This window comes from Manihot esculenta, chromosome 6 (genome assembly GCF_001659605.2).
Source record: "Manihot esculenta cultivar AM560-2 chromosome 6, M.esculenta_v8, whole genome shotgun sequence".
Lineage (NCBI taxonomy): Eukaryota > Viridiplantae > Streptophyta > Magnoliopsida > Malpighiales > Euphorbiaceae > Manihot > Manihot esculenta.
The window spans coordinates 8319052-8335633 of record NC_035166.2 but is presented as its reverse complement, the minus strand read 5'-3'; positions in this window follow the sequence as shown (position 1 = coordinate 8335633).

Here is a 16582-nt window from a genome sequence, read left to right as displayed (position 1 = left end):
TCTCCTTTTAGCCCTATGTCATCTGGTACACAAAGTCTGCTCCCATAGCGGAGGATCCCCTTACTGTCAAATCTGAACTAACTGTCCTTGCCTGACTGAATAGTCCTGGCAATCTTCACTAACTCTGGGTCCTCATGCTGTTTCTGAGCCACTTGCTCCAGAAACACAGGTGTCACTCTCATCTGGGCCACTAAAGCACCTGTACCAGACAACTCCAACTGTAGACCTTCATCAATGAACTTGTAAAACTCCTTCACCACTGGTCTCCTTTCTGCCGTAATGTGGGATAGACTGCCTAGTGACTTCCGGCTTAGGGCGTCTGCCACGACATTCGCCTTACCCGGATGATACTGAATCTTGCAATCATAGTCACTCAGTAGCTCTATCCACCTTCTCTGTCTCAAGTTCAAATCTCTTTGACTCAGGATGTACTGCTGGCTCTTATGATCTGTAAAGATCTCACATTTTACCCCATAGAGGTAGTGCCTCCACATCTTGAGTGCAAAGATTACTGCTGCCATCTCTAGGTCATGCGTGGGGTAATTTAACTCGTGCTTCTTCAGCTGTCTAGAAGCATAAGCAATCACCCTCTCATTCTGCATTAGTACACAACCCAGTCCCACACGGGACGTGTAACAGCCCGGCCCCGTACGACCGGCCCTGTTACCGCTCACAGCCCGTGACCTTCCTCTGGGCCCAGCCACTGTGAGCAGCTCTTAACATCCCTTCACCCTCACGGGTTCCAGGCAGGATTTGTCCCTCGGGGGAGCCATTACGGCCCGCCCTAGCCCGAGTGGATTTGGCCCAATTCCTTCCTCTGGGAATTAGGTCGCCTCCCCCACTGCTCGAACCCTTGACCTCCCACTTTAAGGGAATAGTCTGGTGAGAGTGAGTACCAATTGTGAACAATTGGTACTCACTCTCACCAGACTATTCCCTTAAAGTGGGAGGTCAAGGGTTCGAGCAGTGGGGGAGGCGACCTAATTCCCAGAGGAAGGAATTGGGCCAAATCCACTCGGGCTAGGGCGGGCCGTAATGGCTCCCCCGAGGGACAAATCCTGCCTGGAACCCGTGAGGGTGAAGGGATGTTAAGAGCTGCTCACAGTGGCTGGGCCCAGAGGAAGGTCACGGGCTGTGAGCGGTAACAGTGCCGGGGATCACGTCCGGGCTGTTACAGGACGCATCACAAAAGACTGTAAAATCCTCATCACTAGATGGCAGAGCTAACACTGGTGCTGAAGTCAACATCTTCTTAAGCTCTTCAAAACTCTCTTCGCACTGGTCGGTCCACACAAACTTCTGATTCTTCCTGGTTAACCTGGTTAGAGGAGCCGCTATTTTTGAGAAGTCCTGAACGAACCTCCTGTAGTAACCTGCTAAACCCAAGAAACTCCTGATCTCTGTCACTGAAGTGGGTCTAGGCCAGTTAGCTACAGCTTCTACCTTCTTGGGGTCCACCTCTATTCCATTTTCTGACACTACATGCCCCAAAAAGGAAATGCTCCTCAGCCAGAACTCACACTTGGAGAACTTGGCATACAAGCCATGTTCCCTCAAGGTCTGCAGAACCAACCTCAGATGATGGGCATGCTCCTCTGCATTCCTAGAATACACTAAGATATCATCTATGAAGACAATAACAAAGTGATCCAGGTATTGGCTAAACACTCTGTTCATGAGATCCATGAATGCTGCAGGGGCGTTGGTTAACCCGAACGGCATTACAAGGAACTCAAAATACCCATATCTGGTCCTGAAAGCTGTCTTTGGCACATCTTCTTCTCTGATCCTCAGCTGATGATACCCAGATCTCAGATCTATTTTGGAGAAACAACCCGCTCCTGCTAGCTGGTCGAATAGATCGTCGATCCTTGGCAATGGGTATTTATTCTTGGTAGTGACTTTGTTCAACTACCTGTAGTCGATACAAAGTCTAAGGGATCCATCCTTCTTTCTGACAAACAAGACTGGTGCACCCCAAGGTGAGGTGCTCGGTCGGATGAAGCCCTTTTCTACCAGCTCTTGCAACTGTTCCTTCAATTCTTTCAACTCGGCTGGAGCCATCCTGTAGGGAGGGATAGAGATCGGTCGGGTTCCAGGCATCAGTTCTATCTCGAACTCTATCTCCCTAGCAGGTGGTAAACCTGGCAGCTCGTCTGGGAAGACGTCTAGGAACTCTCTAACCACTGGCACCGAGGCGGGCTCTCTAACCTGACTGTTGAACTCTCTCACATGAGCCAGATACCCCTGACATCCCTTCCTAAGCAACCTACGAGCCTGAAGAGCTGATATCAGACCTCTAGGTGTAGCCCTCCTGTCTCCCCTGAAGACAACCTCTGACCCATCCTGATCTCTGAACCTGACTACCTTGTCCCTGCAGTCCAAGGTAGCACCATGGGTAGATAACCAGTCCATCCCTAGAATGACGTCAAAATCTGTCAAGTCTAGAACCACAAGGTCGGCGGAAAGGCATCTTCTCTCAACAAAGACTGGACTGCACTGGCAGACTGACTCTGCCACTGATGGATCACACTTGGGTCCACTGACCCAGAGAGGACACTCTAACCCAGAGATCATCAGACCCAACCTCTCGACGGCTCTCGGAGCAATAAAAGAATGAGATGCACCAGGGTCCATCAAGGCATACACATCTGAACAACCAATGACTAAATTACCTGCCACCACGGTGTTAGATGCATCTGCCTCCTGCTGAGTCATGGTGAAGATCCGTGCTGGAGCTGATGGACCTTCACCTCTGAAACCCGCTGAAGAAGAGGCTGCCCCTCTTCCTCTGCCTCTGCCACTGACCTGAGTCATGGCTGGAGCTGCTGGTTGAGCCACACTGCCAGAAGCCGTCTGCTGAGTCTGTGCTCCAAAAGCTGCCCTAGGACACTCCCGAGCCATGTGTCCCTCTTGCCCGCATCTGAAGCAGGCTGCTGTCCCAGCCCGGCAAACTCCCCTGTGTGGCCTACTACACTTTGCACAAACTGCATTATCCGCACTAGAGCTCGAGCCACTCCCTAGTCCCAGACTGGACTTGACCTTGTTCCAAAACTTGTTCTTCTTAGGCTTCCTAGTGGTATTACTCCACTTTTTGCTACCTGAAGCTGCTGCACTTAGAGAAGAAGAGCCTGGGGTCTTGGAACCAGAAGACTGTGCCACTGACTGTCTGACTGTTCCCTGAACGATGGCACTGGCCTCCATTTTCCGGGCCATATCCACTATGGCATGGAAGCTCTCCCTATCTGCTGACTAGATCAAAGAGGAATATCTGGAGTGGAGTTTCATGATATACCTCCTTGACTTCTTCTGGTCTGTGTTAAGGTTTTGCCCTGCAAATGGCAACAGCTCCAAGAATCTATCTGTGAATTCCTCTACACTCATCTCATCGGTCTGCCTCAACTGCTCAAACTCGATCATCTTCAGCTCCCTTGAGCTATCGGGAAAAGCCCATCCTGCAAACTCGTTTGCAAACTCCTCCCAAGACATGCTGTCCACTCTCGGGTTCACATAATTCTTGAACCACTCTCGTGCCTTCTTGCACTTAAGCGTGAACCCAGCCATCTGAATGGCCCTACTGTCATCAGCCCCAATCTCATCTGTGATCACCTTAACCCTTTCAAGATACACAAATAGGTCATCCCCTTTTTCATACTGAGGAGCACCCAGTTTCATGTAGTCGGTCATCTTGACCTTGCTCCCACTGGCTGAGCTAGGTCTAGAAGGTTGAGTAACTGGGGCTGCTGGTTCTGTAGGTGGTAGAGGTGGGGGTGCAGCATTCCCCGAGGTGGGGTTTGCCGGGTGAGGATAAAAGGGTGAGGGTGGATAAGCTGGGTACTGGGGGTGAGGTGGATAGAAAGGTGGATAAGGCATGTAGGTAGGGTAGGGGCTAAAGCTGGAGTAATCCGATGTGCCTCCTATCGGATACCCTGAACCCTGTGGGAAGGGTGGATAATGGGGTGGAAAACCATACCCCGAGGCCTGAACGCCTCCCTGTGACTCCCCTGTCCCCTCTTCCGTCATGCTGACATCCAGATTCCCATCCCTCCTCTGATCCTCTTCCATAACCTCCCTCACATCTGAAGAACTTCCTCCTCTATCTGTCCCCCTTCTGCTAGCATCAAAAGACCTTATAGGGTCCCTTGACACTCTCTCTTTGCTTGATCTATATGACATTGCCCTAGGCAATGCAGGAGGACGGGCGCTCGTGCCCTCATCCTCAGGTGGCACTCCAGTCAATCGTGCAGATCGACGAGTTTCCCTCATCCTGTTTTCTGAAAGGCAGCACATAACAAGCAAACATTAGCATCATATGGTTCATGTGGGCACACATGAACCCTCATCACATACATCACATATCATTAATGCACATGCATATAATCATGGCATTTCACATCATCAATCAAGATAGGACTCTACATCCTATCCTAGTGGACATGATCTTCCTATTGTGCTTGACCTTCTATAACATCTATGAGCCCGACACTCTAGGTCCGACCATATGAACCTAGGGCTCTGATACCATTTCTGTAACGACCCGAAAATCGGACCGCTACCGGCGCTAGGATCCAGGTCGGCTTAAGGCCGCCGGGACCCGTAGCAAGCCTAACATACATCCTGAAATCCTACTTAATCCCATACATGATCAACAATATACATAGAAATTAAAACTTTTCTTTCATTCATGCACCAAACTCAACCTGTGCATGCACTGAACATAAACATGATCATAGCTATGACCCCTCTGTGGGATCTCATCAATGCCCCAATGGGCGATACATCATAAGTTGAGTTGGTTTACATAATCATCATAAAACATCTAGGATCATGTATTAAAAGGGATACCTTATACATAAAGTCAAGCACAACCTCTAATCCTCAATATCATTACACATAACATGACTATTCAACTTTACATCATCTTACAATTTATCATGTCCACTTCCTATCTATTACAAATACATGACTTTACTCTCCTTGACTTCTCTGTCTAGCCCGTACTTGCAAGCCTGAGGGTTAAGGGAGAGGGTTGAGCTACAAGAGCCCAGTGAGTAGAATAATGAAAAACAACATTTAAAATCTCATGCCATCATGTAATGCAACACATCACAACAAATCACATCTCGGATGGTATTGTCACCAATAGTCCTCTACATTCCAAAGTGCCGGGACGTAGAATGGGTCAACCGGTCTTTCTCTTAACATAACATAACATAGCATTCCAATGTGCCAGGGACGTAGAATGGGTACAACCTGGACTTTCTCTTACATCGTGCCAGGGACGTAGAATGGGTACAACCTGGACTTCCATACCGTATCATGACGTAACATCATCATATCATATGAGGACTAAAGGATCATCCAATAACCAATCCACATCAACATCATAAATGGAATGCAACATATTCGTGAATTCTAATGCAAACAACCTAATTCATCACATGACATTCATGATGCATGAACATGCTCAAAACTTTATAATTTATTTTCTTTCAATCTTAAAGGTTTGTTCTACTCACCTCTTGGCTAGCTCTGACAATGACTGAAGTAGCTGACTCACTGCTAGGGTCCTCGGTTCCTCAGGTCCGAACCTACACAGGTGGACTCAAATGAGGGACCAAACATACATGAATATAACTCTAAACTACTCCCCAAAAACCCCCTAGAACAACATGAAACAAACATAGAAAAACATGCAAAAGAAGGCTGGACAGGGCACTTTCGGCGGCAGGTTCGGCGGCCGAAAGTCCTTCCAGAGCCGAAAGTCAGGCAGGTTCGGCGGCACCTTCGGCGGCCGAAACTCCCAGACAGAGGCGAAACTCATGCATGTTCGGCGGCATTTTCGGCGGCCAAAACTCTCAGACAGAGACGAAAGTCTCCTTTCGGGGGCAGGCTTCGGCAGCCGAAAGGCTTGCCTCCCCAGCCATGTTCGGCGGCCGAAAGTCCTTCGGCTGCCGAACCTGATTTCTGCCAAAGGGTAGAAACTTGGCTCCTCTTGCCTCCAATGCCTCCCAAACCTTCTAAACATGCATAATCCTATTCTACAACACACATACTCAAGCATACAAGCTCCTATGGGCTTCAAACTATCTTAAACCCCGTCTACAACACATCAAACATGCATTGGCAAGCCACATTGTTCAAAAACACAACATAAACTCATAACCCTAACTATAAGCTAAACATGCATTCTACCCCATAGATCTTCATAAAACTTACTTAAAACATGGAATGAGTTCAAGATCGGCCTTTACCTCTTGAAGATCGAGAGAGGGACGACCAAAACTTGGAGATGGGAGATTTTCAACTTCCTTGGGTCTCCAAGCTCAAAACTTGCTCAAAACTTAAAAATCTTCAAAATAAGGTGAAAACTAGTGAAAATTGTGAAAGATTTGAAGGAAAGGACTCAAGATTGGTGAGGGATGGCGGAGAGCTCACCTTGGCCGACAATGGGGAGAAAAGCTCACCCGTTTTCGGCTAAGGGACCCTTTTATAGTGGCTGGCCAGGCCACGTTCGGGGGCCGAACGTGCCTTCGCATGCATGCCATGTTCGGCGGCCGAACTTGAGGTTTGGCGGCCGAACCTGGGCTTTCCTCACTTATGCCTTCGGGGGCCTAAGGCACACCCGCAATGCATGCATGTTCGGCGGCCGAACTTGAGGTTCGACGGCCGAACTTGAGGTTCGACGGCCGAACCTGGGTTTTCCTCCAAGGTTGTTTTCATGCAAAAACTCATTTCCATCTTGCTTTAAACCATAAAACACATTAAAAAATTTTATGAAAACATGGTTTTACCCTTTTAGAGGTCTCCGACATTCGAGATTCCACCGGATGGTAGGAATTCCGATACCGGAGTCTAACCGGGTATTACAGTTATAATCGGGCATGATAGAAATTATGTAGAGGATATTGAAAAATTAAGATAAAATTTGTCCCTCTCTCTGAGATAGATATCTTTTGGGCTCCTCGATAAGTGAGACTGAGAAATGTATAGCTGTTCAAATGAATTGATAGTGCGATCAATGACATTTGATTATCAGTCTATTTGGAGATCGAGTAATCATAAGTTTGAACAATATAAGTATGACACTGAACATGACTTATGTTCAAACTAGATATCGTGTGACAAAGGGATTATATGATATGGATCCAATAGGGTAAATTTCCAATAAAGGTGTGGAGCAATCTTATATCATTCAAATGGGTTTAAAAGGAGTTCAAAAAGATATTCATATGATAAAAATACACTTAGGGTATGCTTCAATTCATATGGGGTAAATTTGGTGGATATTCATATGATACAAATACACTTAGGGCATGCTTCAATTCATATGGGGTAAATTTGGTGCAACATTTATAATTATAAGCTTATAGAGCCTAATCAAGCTTATGGGTCAAAAATACACAAAGAAAAGCCTAAAGTGAATATCAAAAAAGATTTTTGTGAAAATTCAGTTTTGTCATGATGGGCTTGCTATGTTTTATTATTTAAATATTTGCTTTATTTTGGCTTTGTTTGGGCTCGTATTCTAGCCTTATTTTATCTTTTAAGTTTTAGAGTGTTGAGTCATGTTTTGGGCTTATATTTTAATACTTATGAGTTTAATGTGTTATTTTAGTATATGATTGGGTTTAGACCTTGTGTGTGGTTCGGCCAACCTTAAGAAGAGTGTCTTAGGGTTTTAATTTTCATCTTACTATATATGGATAAGAAACACTTGTAAGAGGAACTTTCAAATCCAAAGATTTGATAAATCTACCTTTTATGGCACCCCACGCTTAGAGAAGTTGAAACACCAATGTTAGAAGGATTTACTAATATGGAACCCTATAGCACAAGTCTCAAACCTACACTCACGAGTAGATATGAAATCAAAAGATTTAATAAACTCACCTCCTATGGCACCCCACACTTAGAGAAGCTGAAACACTAATGATAGAAGAATTTAGATGAGAATCCGACAGATGCCGCAACGAATAGTTATTACTTAGTCAAGATTCTTGATGCAATTGATAAAAGTAAATCCTTACTCTCACTCAAAGCAATACACGCCAAAGACATGAAGAAGAATTCTGAAAATTTTGATTTAAAAGCTTCTCTTATAAGTGTTCCTTATTTTTATATAGTAAGGAGAAAATTAAAACCCTAAAACACTCTTCTTAAGCTTGGCCGAACCACACACAAGGTCCAAACCCAATTGCACACTAAAATAACACATCAAACTCATAAGTATTAAAATATAAGGTCAAAACATGGCCCAACACTCTAAAACTTAAAAGATAAAATATGGTCAGAATACAAGTTCAAACAAAACCAAAATAAAGCAAGTGTTTAAATAATAAAACATAGCAAGCCCATCATGACAAAGCTGAATCTTCATAAAAGTCTTTTTTGATCTTCACTTTAGGCTTCCTTTTGTGTTGTTTTGGTCCATAGCCTTGATTAGACTTCCTAAATCTATAATTGCAAGTTTTGCATCAAATCTGCCCCATATGAATTGAAGCATGCCCCAAGTATATTTAGATCATATGAGAACTCCTTTTAGACCCCATTTTAATGATATAAGGTTACTTCACACCATTCTTAAAAATTTACCCTATTGGATCCATATCAGATTACTGCATGTTCTATTATAAGGCTTTAATTGGAAAATCAATCCTCATTAATTGTGTAGTTATAATGTCTTGCTAGAGACAATTTATAACTTGTAGGTTTTAATAAAGATTGGGTCTACTGCCAATTAATATGGGTATATCGAATCGCACACAAAAAATGCGTTATTAGACTAGACACTGTTAATGGATTTGATGTCTATTAATCTGATATTAATAATAATATTAATATTCAATATTATTATTATTATTATTATTATTATTATTATCTAATAATATGTCAATCTGTATTTGATATGGATTGGTATATCAACCATTTTTCTCTCCATTCCAATTTGAATTAGATAAATGTCTCAGTATCTGTTTTTTGTTAGACCACGTAATAGATACACATTCTCTAAAGAGTAAGGAGTTGAGAACTCACGTTGAGAGGCTGACTCATGTTTTATTCTTTGGAGAATAAGTAGGTGCAATTTTTTTTTTCTGAAAAAAAAAAGGAAATGACAAAGCCCTTGCCATTTTTCAAGAGCTAATACTCCAAATGGCAAGCATTCATGTGGATATTGACAGAGAGTGTTCATGAGAAGCGACACCTGAAATTCACTGAATATTTTGAAGAAAGCTTCTAAAAGGTTAGAATTTGAATCATTCTTTTCGAATTAAACGAATCATTTGGTTCCTGAGAGGTAATTTAGAGATCAAATTTTTATTTCGCTACGTATTTTGATTTGCTACAATCTCTGGATTAACTAACAGACATAGCATTTTGAAATTTCGGGACACCCCGAGAAAATGCAATTCAATTTGAACCAAGTCAAATTCTTGCGAAAAAAGGCTGCAATAAGAATGGCGGCTTATAGGAACAAAATGTCCAAATTATTCAATAGCAAAGTCAAACCGAAAACCTATAATGTGAGAGACTTAGTCCTCAAAAGATCAGACATAACAGGTGGCAACACTATATTCGATAAGTTAGGAGAAAATTGGAAAGGGTCGTTTAAGGTCACAAAGGTTATTCGCATCGAGTCCTATAAGCTGGCCAAGCTAAATGGACAAGTTATGCCCCATGCATGGAATATTTGTAACTTGAGAAAATTTTATCAATAATGAGTTGATGAGGTCATTTTTATATGATGAGAATGTCAGTAATGAGGAATGATGGATTGTCTTACCCAAAAACAACTGACTGATGAATAGACCATTCGGGCGTTGGTCCCATTAATTAAGACCACAAGACAGTTTTCACTAGGTCAGGTCACAAGGCGATTTTCACCAGACCATTCGGGCAGTGGTCCAATTAATCAAAGCCACAAGGCAATTTTCGCCAGGTTAGGTCACAAGGTGATTTTCGCCAGACCCTTGGGGCATTGGTCCCATTAATCAAGGCCACAAGGTAGTTTTCACTAGGCTAGGCCACAATGGGGTTTTTCTCCAAACCATTCAAGTGTTGGTCCCTTAATCAAGGACACAAGGCAGGTTTCGTCGGGTTAGGTCACAAGGCGGTTTTTGCCAAAACCTTCAGGTATTGGTCCCATTAATCAAGGCCACAAGTCAGTTTTCATCAGACCATGTCACAAGGTGATTTTTGCCAAACCATTCGAGCGTTAGTCCCATTAATCAAGGTCACAAGAAAGTTTTCACTATGCTAGGCCATAAGTGGTTTTTTGCTAGACCATTCAAACGTGGGACCTATTACTGAAGGCGGACTTTCCAAACAATAATAAACAAGAATCAAAAGACTATATATTACACACATGGTGCAAAGGTGAATGCATCTTTGCTGATAAAAAGGAAAATTAAGCATTTTCATTACAAAAGATGACAAGGAGATAAAAGGGACTCAAATAAAGTCACTATTACAGAATCATCAAAATCTGATCCTATGGGAAGAAACCATCTGAAAGAGCACGCGAAGAATTGTCTCTCCCAATGACCTTGCCCTCAAAATCAATCTTGCACAAATCTAACCCTTCTCGTGAGGACCACGACATTGAAAAAGTGTTATAGTCGGGCTGGTCAGCGCCAAAAAGAATAATTATGAAGGCCTGAGGATCACAACGCTGAAAGAAGCATTATAGTTGGGATGGATGCAATCTCTAGTAACATGCCTATGCCTTCACAAAAATTTATCTTCGGCTGCTCTTCATAGACCACAATGACATCCTCCACACAGGTCTGGTTATCCTTAAAAGGAAGAAGTAAGAAGACGCTCCACTCCATGCTCTCCCGCAAATAACAATCACAAATAAAAAGAAGAGAAAAGAGGGTTTTTATACGATGGCGTAGCTGGCAAAATCTTTAATATGGACAAAAAAATAAGAACGCTATTATGACCAAGAAAAGACAAAATTGTGTAAATAGTCAAGTTGCGCCACGAGGGTCAATAAGATGAAACGTTACCTTCGAATATAAAGAATCAAAAACCGGTGGGGGGGGACCTCTAGTGCTTCATAATAACTACCATAAGTGAGCTATGAGCTGTCATCACAGAATAAGACCACGTGGCAAGTATCTTACAAATAGAAATGCGGTCCAGTATGAGGAAAGGAAGATGCAGATACCTTAACACTCGGGTTATCACCAAAAGGTTCGCCCTTCCCTCAATAGGGCGAGTCTTGACACGAAGTTATCATTATTAAGCACAGTCCAGTATATCTCAATTACGCTTGTGATAATGAGATTTAACCTAATAGCTGGCGATGTTCCCTATCAAGTAGACAACCATATTACCGTCAGATTATCAGAAAAATACCATATTCATCCCTATCTCTTATAGTGTATAAAGAGAGAAGAACCATAAAGACAAATATATGTTATTCTCAAACACTAAAACTCTAAACAATTCATTACGCTTTCTCTACTTGTCAAGATACTGACTTGAGCGTCGGAGTGACTGCCATAAACACCCACGACCACCTCACGTTGTCTTCCTTATAAGTTCTGACCAATCGCAATACAGTTCCATTTTGGTTATATCATCAATCTAATTTTTAGATTATATATACGAAACATTGTATTTTTCTTTCTTATTTCAACAAAATTCTCGAATATTTATAAAATTAAAATTATTTACGCACGGGCACTAAATTTATCAATAAATTTCAATTTGACTATTTAATTAAATTTGGTTACATACTTAAATAGTATTTTTAATAGATCATTTTTGCATTGAAATTATATATTATTGAAATAAATTTAAAATAAAATTATTTTTATATATAATTAATTTTATATTTTCTTGGCTCATCACTTCCATTCTGCTCAACATATATGAATTTGCATTTTTCTAGCAGAGATTGAAAGGTAATTAAGTTAATTATCTTGTAAAGAAGTCTTTAATTTTATATTATAATATAAAATTTGATATTAAAGGGAAATTTAATTATTAAAATAAAAATCTAATATAATTTTTTTAAAATAAAATATATTTTTTACTCATTAAATTTTAATATATTTAACGGATCAATCCGTATATTTTTAAAATTAAATACTTAAATTATTTTATAATTAATACGATTAAAACTTAAGTCATTTTATTCATTATAAATAATAGTTTAAAACTGGTGAGTAGTTAATTTTTGAAAATAAGTTTTCTTTTAAAAATATTATTTGTAAAAGTCTATAAACTAGTTTAAATTTACTTAGTACCATTCCGTATTTATCACTAATCTCTTCTTTTCATCAAGATTAAAAAAGAAGTATGCAAAATAAAAAAATAAAGCGAAGAAAGTAAAGAAAAATAAAAACATTTTTGCATAAAAGGTTGAGCATACGCTATCGCATTCGAAAACTTACTTTATGATTTGTGTATATATTTTTATTGATTGTGCTAATTGTAAAAATGATACAGTTAGTATGAAAATAGTTTTGGTTGTACTTGATATTTTGAATGAGAATTTTTTTTTTTAAATTGAATGAATAAGCTATCTTTAAAAGTTTTGAAAGTATTAAATACTGAAATATTTTAATAAATAAAAATTAAAAGATAAAAATATTTAAAATTAGCACTCCGAGATTTAGCCTGGTGGAAAGTGCATCCTTGTAGCCTTGTGAGGTCAAAGGTTCGACTCCCCCATCCCCTATTTCAAAAAAAAAAAATATTTAAAATTAATTAAATGTAATAAATTAGACAAAAATTATTAAGATTAGGTATTTTTTAAATGAAAAATAAATTATTAAAAATATTAAATTTTATTAAATTTGAATATGAGAGCAACAATTTTTAATTTAAAATAAGACAATAAAAATATTTTCACATTTATAATGATAAAAATTAAATAAAAAAATAGTGTTTGGACAGAATAATAATTCAGTAATTTAAGTATTTAATTTTAAAAATATCAGATATTAATTAACTTACCTTGTTTTAAATTCTGGAAAGTAAAAGTGGATCTAAGATTAATCATTTTGCCGTCTTTACATAAGGCTTCCAACTCGCAATGAGTTGGAAGCTTACATTAGTCTTTAGATTTCAGCTTACGTCTCCGTGCAAAGTAAACCAAATGACAAATGAATTTATGTTCCAACCCCAAGAAACACGTTGTAAATAAAAATTTTAAATAAAATAATGAAAAATAAATAAAAATAAAAAAATTTTAAAATATATATATATAAATGGATTTTTATAATTTTTTTTATCGATATTAAGTAGATTGTATTTGTACAAGGTTCACATAACTATCGAAAAGGAGCTACAGAAAATAAAGGTTCAAACTAAAAGAAAAATCAAATAAAAAAAATCAAAATCAAAATGCACAAATTAAAAGTAAAATTCAACGGTTCAACCACGTGTGCCAACCAGCAACTATGACTTCACCAATAAGCACAGACTCATCGGCACAATTCTCTAATGTCGAGCTGAGACCAGAATAGACAAGCAAATCTATAGAAAAAAACCATATAGAAACACGATAGCTGTAGCGATGCCAATCGCAGAAAGTATGCAAGAGCAGAAGCAAGAAGAACAGAGGCAACGGACATGCAACACACACAAGCAAGCCACAAGCTTTCAATATCAGGAGTCATCCACTGACAGAGACGACCGAGAGAGAAGACATCGCAAAACCCAGCTGATGATGCCTAATGGAAGCGTGATCGCGGGACGTATTGGTGCAATCTCGAGAATATCAATATCACACAAACAACTATCCTTCATACTAGAAGCACCAGTCAAAACTTCAGTAAATAGATTTAGTAAACATTGAATCTCTTGCAAGATCAACGCCAAGAATTTAGAAACACACAAAACAAACAACAAAACAACAAATGAAAAAAAGAAAAAAACAAACCACTAGCATAACTGTCCATGACGAGAGATTCTGAAAAGGATGGCGATAATAAAAAATAAAAAACTAACTCAAGCTTACTCTCTTCGCCCAAAAATGAGGAGAGAAAAATAAGAATGAAAAAAAAAAAAAACAAAACAAAGCAAAATATTCAAACAAAAACGGTGAAAAACAAAAATCCAAAGCTGGAAATTCTCAACGGTGCTGCTTCTTCTTTCGATTCTCTCTTTTTCTTTGTTTCTCTCTTTCTTTTTCTCAATTCATTTCTACACCTGTTCACTTTATTTAAAATAAAATAATAATTGCTTTATTAAAAAACAAATTAAATTTTACAAAAACTTTATATTGTATTTTAATAATTTTTTAAAGTAATATTTTACAAGAAAAATATACAATATTAATGGAAAATAAGAATAATTTAAAAATATATATAAACATAATACATTTGTAAATTCTTTAAAAGAATTAAAATCTATGACATTTATGTTTTTATTTTATAAATTTATAGAAAAATGATATATATTTTTGTAAAATAATTATTTTATGAAAAATTATTAAATTAATAAAAATATTAATATTTTTTAGAAATATAACACATAAATATCATAACATATTTTTGTAAATAATAGAAAGAAAATATTACTTTTAATTAACAATAATGTTGTTAATTTAGCATAATTATATTATATTGATTTGTACAATATATTTTTATACATTTGAAAAAATAAATTGTTATTATTTTTTTAAAATGATTATTTTTACAACAATGAAGTATTAGTTTTATGTAAATTTATAGTATAAAATATAAAAAATTACCATAAAGATTAGTTTATTTTTGTAGTTACTAGAATTTACTTAATCAAGTTACAATATGGACTCTTATATATATATATATATATACTTCAATTTACTTAATCAAGTAACAATATGAACTCTTATATATATATATATATATATATATATATATATATATATATATATATATATTAGAATGAGTAATCAAAATTAATAATTTTTAAAATAAATAGATGTAAAAGATAATAAAAAGTGAATAAATTTATTTTAAATTCAAAAATTATAATTTTGACATATTTCTTGATGTTGCTGAGATTAGATTGATGACATGACTGAAATGGAACTGTGCTTCGCTCAAGTCAATATATCGACGAGTAGAGAGAATGCAATAAATTGTTTAGGACTTTAGTGTAACGACTTGGAAACCGGACCGCTACCGGTGCTAGAATCCAGATCGACTTAAGGTCGCCGAGACCCGTAGCAAGCCTAACATGCAACCTGTATACCTGATAAAATTCCATACATGATCATACATTTACATAAAAAATTTTAAACTTTTCTATATACCAAGCCTATCTTGCATACATTATACCTGTCACATATAAACCCCATACTATAGCCCTAATAAAAAACTCTAGTTGGGTCAACATCTCATAAGACAAGCTTGGTTCAACACCAACATCATTAAAACATTTACAAAAACAGATCATGTATAAAAGGGATTATAACAGACCATAGGGCCAAGCACAATACTAATACTCATATCTTTACATTATATTACACTTTGTAACATTTCACAAATCATGTCCACACTAAACTATTACATAAGCAACCTTTAGCCTCGAAGACTCCCCGGTCTATCTTGAACCTGCAAGCCTAGGGGTTAAGGGATAGGGATGAGCTAAAAAGCCCAGTGAGCAGAACAATAAAACATTAATATAAAACATGCTTTCATGGAATGCATCACAACACAATTAATTCACATCACGGATGGACTGACCCAAAATTCCCTCTACTCTGTGCCCGGCCCTCGAAGGAGCTACTCAGGACTTCTGTTACATATAATAAGCTTTGTGCTCGGCCCTCGGTGGGGCTCCTCAGGACTTCTGTTACATATAATAAGCTTTGTGCTCGGCCCTCGGTGGGGCTCCTCAGGACTTTTGTTACATACAATGAAAATCTAGAGGGCTAGTGAGTCGTCCTATTGTCCATCCACACCCATAATGAATAATGCAATGCGTCATATTTGTGAGTTCTAATGCAATCAACCTATTATATATCATGATGCATGAATCATGCTTAAAATATTTAATTTCTTGAAATAAGAGATTAGTTAGTTCTACTCACCTCTGGCTGACTCTGAACTGACTGAAAAGCAGCTATCTCACTGTTGGGGTCCTCGGTTCCTCGGGTCTGAACCTACACAGGTGGACTCAAATGAGGGACCGAACATACACTAACATAACTCTAAACAACTCCCCAAAAACCCCCTAAAACATCACAAAATATTCATAGAAAACATTCAAAGGAAGGTTGAACAAGGCACTTTCGGCGGCAAGTTCGGCGGCCGAAAGTCCCTCCAGAGCCGAAAGCCATGCACCTTCGGCGGCACCTTCGGTGGTCGAATGTTCCTTCCAGATCCGAAACTCATGCATGTTCGGCGGCCGAAACTGCCCTCCAGAGCCAAAAGTCCAAACTTTCGGGGGCAAGCTTAGGCAGCCAAAAGTGCCACCACAGGCAGGTTCGGCGGCCGAAAGTGCCTTCGGCTGCCGAACCCGAGTTCTTCCAGAAATGGCAGAACTCAGCCTTTATGCACATTTAAGCCTCCCTAACCTTCCAAACGTGCATTTGGCTATTCTACAACATGCATAAACACATTCTCAAGCATAT